The sequence below is a fragment of the Phyllopteryx taeniolatus genome, chromosome 14, assembly GCF_024500385.1.
Source record: "Phyllopteryx taeniolatus isolate TA_2022b chromosome 14, UOR_Ptae_1.2, whole genome shotgun sequence".
NCBI classification, from domain to species: domain Eukaryota; kingdom Metazoa; phylum Chordata; class Actinopteri; order Syngnathiformes; family Syngnathidae; genus Phyllopteryx; species Phyllopteryx taeniolatus.
This window is the reverse complement of record NC_084515.1, coordinates 6,460,859-6,466,959: the sequence shown is the minus strand read 5'-3', so window position 1 is coordinate 6,466,959 and position 6,101 is coordinate 6,460,859.

Genomic DNA, 6,101 nt, shown 5'->3' with positions numbered 1-6,101 from the left:
ATATCGGCTGAAAGATGGCTCATATCTTGAAAACCTCGTATCTCAAGGCACCGCTGTATGTTGCCAAACATATGCCATGTCCTAATGTGTGTAGTGATTCATTAGATCTGAGCGAGAGATGAAGACTGGGCACAGACTGTGCACACTCGAAGGCGGTGTCGCAGGCATTTCATGAGACCCATCGCTTGTTCCTCACAACACAACGTGTCAGCAGACAACGCGGGCTTTGTGTGCACGGAGAGAAAGAGTGCAGACAGCAAGGGAGAGGGAGAAAGAAGCCGCCCACATACTGTACAAAAGGCAAAAATAATGGTGGAAGACGGGAGCGCTGAAGCAGAGAAAGGGCAAGCAGGGAAGAATGCTGTTCCTATACATCTAATTATTACATCCATGCTTTGGAACTGTGAGGATCAGCCTTGAGAATCGTCTTGGAAAGCTATGTAGTATATTAGATTGTTTTAATGTTGAAGCCCAATTGAAGTTTCAAGCTACAGTACTTTCAAAGCCCTTTTTCGTGGCCTGGTCCTGCTTTAAAGATGGGGATAACATTAGAAAGTAAGGATTTGTTGATCAGTGTTGTGCTGTTTTAGTTCCAGTTAAGGCGGCAGCTATGGGAAGCACACCAGAGGTCAGAAACAGTAATCTGCCTTATCACGGTGAAAGAACAGTGTGCAAAGTGGGCTAGGGTGAAGTAACTCCCTCTGACCTTCAAAGTGCTCACGCACACGTTTGCCAGTAAACCTCTTACCTTTCTCTCTTGTACATCTATACCCACCTTTTGTTGTTCTTTTTTTTAAACTCTTCCTCTGCCCTCAAAGGAAATAAATATACAAAAAAATACAGTGGTACCTTGACTTACCAGTTTAATTCGGTGTGGGACCGAATTTGTAATTCAATTCGTAGATCAAAACAAATGTCTATTGAAATGAATTGAAATGCCATTAATACATTCCAGCCCCAACCGCAAAAAGGTAAAATATTTGTATTTAAAAAGAAAATAGCGTGATATTGTATAAAACAATATAAAACTTTAAAAAAGAAATAAACTGGTTTTATAAAGTTTAATTACTGTACGTTGGGACAAGGTGAAAAACACAATAACTGTTGTGTTGTATGTGTGCCTAGTGGTGTTCTAAAACTTTTGACTGGTAGTGCATTTGTATTCAAATTTCTCGGTACGAAACATTCAGTATGGTAAGGAGATATACAAATCTTCCACACAGAACATATTAGGTAGTGACCAAGTGTAACTACTTTGCGCTCTACCCAAATGTCTACTCTGTAAACAAACACAGTGCTGCGCACAATTTCCTGTGTACACAAATGATAAACAGTTTCATGTTTTGCATTTTGTTTCCTTGACATACAGTACAAAATGTTAACTGAACCGTGCATGACCTTAAACCTAAGGTACATACTGTACGTACCGAGAGGTGATTTCTGGAGTGCCCTAAATCTCCATACAGTAAACACACTGCAAAAGTCTCTATTAGCATTGTTATTTGAATCACCAGATACAGTTAGTATTTATTCAAAAATGAATAGAAAAAAATATTTCTGAAACACTCAAAGGGTGGTGGTGCACTGGCCATGACATACATTAATATATTTTCAGCATTTCACATGATGGGATGTCATTTTGCTCTTGAAACGTACTGTGAAAAGCACACAAAAAAATACTTTTCGAAAGGATTTTCATCCAAGTAAGTAAGTATGTCACTTTGTCCAAATACTTTTAAGCACCTGAAAATGGAGGTACTCTTAATCAAATGGCCATAACAGTCATTCCTAAATGGTAAATCCCATATTTTGTCTCTGTCACTTCACAACTACTTCTGGACCAACAAACAGTAACTGCTGTCACTTACAAAGCACATAGAAGAAACAAAAAGAAAAAAAAGTACATAGCCCTGTCTGAAGCCCGGCTTCGTGTTTGTCCTTAAATGTGTGCAGCTTCATGTGTGCAGGTTCATGTGCACAGCGGAAGGAACTAAAAAACGATGAGCAGAGTAGAGGGCGTGGCATGATGAATGCAGAGCTGTAAAGTGTACGTGTGTCTTTATGGCACTGTACAAATACGTAGCCTTGGGTTACTGATAAACTTGATCTCGAATGACTACGACACAGTGGTGCACGTTCACTGAACACAGCAGGTTATGTAACTCTGGAAATAAACACAGTATAACATACTATAAATAATATAGAATACTAAATAACTTGAGAAGTGATTTACGGCTGGTTCATTATCAACCAATTTGAAGATGAACTGGCCACAACATTAGTAACGTCTGCACTATAATCTGATGAGATACAATACAAAATTGATCAGTTTTGATTGAGGCTATCCAATAGATTCAACAATATGTTAATACTACTGTATGTTTATAATTGTGGTTGTAGTTTGTAATAGTTTTGTACTCATCATTTTAAAGTGTAGTAGAAATAGTAAATGCAAATATTCATAGTGGTAATTTAGAGATAAGCAGTCAATGCAAAAAATATATATATATATTTTAGACAAGGGCAATGTTGTTCTAGTTTCACACTGGGAAAATAAAATAATTTCATTTTGAAAGACAGCAGAGTAATAAGTCCGCAATCAAGTGTGGGATGAGTATCTCATTTGCATCGCTTGCTGTGGAATTTCTTATTCAGAGCATTGATTTAATTTTAAACAAATACTGATGATTAAAATATACAGGCCCACAAGCACTATAGGTATTGTCTGTATTGATTACAGTTAAATAAAAACTACTAATCTGTGTCTCCTTTTGTCCAGTAGTACTGTAATAATACCCTCGGGTCAGTTTTTGTTAGTATCTTCCAGTTGCAACTAATTTTATGGTATAAACTCAGAGGTCTCAAAACAGACGCTATAGAAGGAACACACATGCACTCGCATTCACGCACACACTGAAGTACACGCTTGTGCATCTGAATTGTCCATAACTTAAAGCTGACGCAAGCACAAAGCAGACAAGACTGCCCTGCAGCCATTGAGAACTACTATAGCCTTTATGAGGTAGAACTCATTGGAATTCACACACACACACTCATGACGACACACCAACACACACTACAAAGTTGTGAGATCATTTATGGAGTTAATGTAAACCCAACATCCTTGCCCTAACCCCCTCTAGTGGTATGCAAAATAATCTCTGCCTTCGTAAAACTGTTGTATTTAACTTTTGCATTTAATCTCTAAGAACTACTATATTTGTTTTCATCTATTCAGGGGCATTTTTATTGGATTTTTATGTGCAATACATACAGGGTTGTAGTCCATTTCTGATTGATTACAGTAATTGATTGATTAGGTGGTGTTTCCTAAAACTTACAGAATGTCCATATCATGTATCAATATCACTCGCATAGTTTGGTGTGTGCTGTGCTGTATAACTCAACAATACTAGTGAAAACATGGTGATTTGCACAAAACAGTAACATTTCTACAAATAAATATGTAATACACTTGCCCCTTTTGAAAGTGTTTTTTTTTTTTTTTTTTTTTTCAAGCTGTCTCCTCACGTCCATGCTCAAACAGTTAAAAGGTGTTTTCAGTTTTCTTTCAGCTGAATGAACCGGTTTTGCCCAGGTACAAACATAATGAGAAAGGTCAAATAAATCTTGCTTTTGAGTTGTTTTATTTTTATGGTATTGTGTCAGTAGTTATCCATTACCATTATGTACAAAATCTCCATATATTATACAGGCACACTTTGTTTTACGGAATTACAGTAGATATAGAGGCAAATAAACGCACTCGGGAATCAACACATCATTGCTCCACTGAGGAAAAATAGAGAAAAACATTCCAGGTAATAAAAGAGTCAAGAGTTCAAAAAACAAGGTTTTCTACACTGTAAGTGTCAATCAAGAGGGAGACCTCCTTACACCAGTCCGGTGACTTCAGTTTACAAAATCAACCTCTGCTGAACACACGCATGCGTTCCTGTAAATTAACTTTAACTTGTGACACGCACTGTGCACTCAATTCTTTTGCCTGTTCGTTCCTGGCAAATCCCACCATCCGCTCAATCCACGGTGAAGCCCATTTATTTTTAGAAATGCTAGCAGAAAGGCTCAAGGGATGGCACAGCTGGATGCTAAGTCTGCCATTTTCTGTACTCTGAAATGTGTTCAGCTGCAAAGAGGACTTACTGTATGCAAATGGTGTTTTCCCACCATTTGCTCACAGTGTTAGAAGCCTTATTTTGTTGCTTTACGGAAAATGTATCTAAAATGAGTGTTTTTGTCTGTGCCTTTACAATCTAGTGCTGTTACTGAGTTTCCCAACCTTCATTGTGCCAAGGCACATATTTTACTAAGGATACGTGTGCCAATACCATTTGTTTGAAAAAATACTCCGATATTACACACCGATACCTCTGACGACAAATTACGCTGATTTTGGATGATTTGGCTCAATTAAAAAGTGACTTAGTGTGAAAACCTGTTTAATTGAACACAAAGCCATTATTCTCTTGTATGAATGGCAACGGGTGGTAACAGGTTAATCGTACCTTCAGCCATTTAATTTTTCTGCCTGTCACTATACGTCGCTGGCAAAAAAATTAAATTAAACCAATTGCTGATCAGATATATATATTTGTAATTAATAAATAGTAATTTTCAGACAAATGAACTGAATTTGTAAACATTTTCCGCTGCACCCCTGATGATCTCTCATGGCATACTAGTACCACAGCACCCTGGTTGGGAATCACAATGAAATAAATTTTATTCTGTTTTTATTCAATTCTTCTTGTCCAGTCATAGATGTTCCTTCAGTCAACCAGTAGCTACATGCCCCAGTGAAGTAAATGTTCACTTTAAAATGATGACTTGCTTTATTATCCCGCAGGTGCTTTGGCTAAGTCTGTTCTGTAAGGGTGACTGCATGAATCACATTCAACACATGTAATGTATGCATGTGTAATAAGACAGATCTGCACACGCAAGTCTTAAAGGTAAACTCACCATGTTCCGAGGTTAACGTGGAATCCTGGAATTCCTGTGGTGCTCCTCAGCAGAATCTCAGGTAAGTGCGATAAATCACAGCTTCACTCCCACATACAAACATCTGGGATCTGAAAATGTGCGAGTAAACATTGTGACAGAATCATAACATGCACGAAAACATGGAAATGGAAAAAAAAATGGCCACATTGTTGCATATTCCGACAATTCTGTGCTTGCTACGCTGTGTGAAAAGTTTGAGGAAGGCCCTTTTGAGTCTCAACCCAATTTTGTGTGCCTGCTTGGATGAGTTTGGTGTGGAAGAATCTCTTTTCTAGCTCTTTTGTCCAACTTGGGACATCTAAGCTAATGAGAATTCTTTTCCAGAGAAGAAGTGCGGCGGGATGGGAGGCCAGGAATGAGTCCCAACATGCCGGAAAGGAATGACGGATGAATTCATGACCAGAGTCTGACACCTCACCCTGCCACTCCCAGCTACTCCCTAAATCCTAAACGCTCACCCATTTTCTTCTTCTTTCTTCTACCTGCACTGTTGCAATTTCACTCTTACTAACAACTGTTTCGAATACCAGTGTACCAATAGTAACTGTTGGCATGGCTTTCATCTTCCGATTAAAATATTACACCGTCAAAAAGAATTATGTACAATTTTATTCCTCCGGGTTGAACACCATGTGTACAAATGTGCACTTTTATCTTTTATCTTAAGACACGTGGCAAATACAATTATATTATGTGAATCATTTCCTGGCTGGACATGAGCAACAGACTCACCTTTATTTGTCAAATCCTACCTGCCCAACCCACAACACTGGCAAAGGCAAGCGCGCGCACACTCACACCCACCCTTAAATACATCAACAGGAAGTTACAAAACATACAACCTCAGGGCTGTTTTTTCCTCACTGAAGTGCCTTACACCACCTTAAATCAAATTTATGACAAATGATAACTAATAAGTTAACAATTCACAAAATAATCTGGATAAAACAAAAATATCCACAGTGCAATAGGCTTTGTCAGAGTCAATAAATTAAACACATGAATAATATAATAAACACTTCTACAGGATGACAAAGTACAACTACGTTAATATACATGTTAAATATCAAACTTGA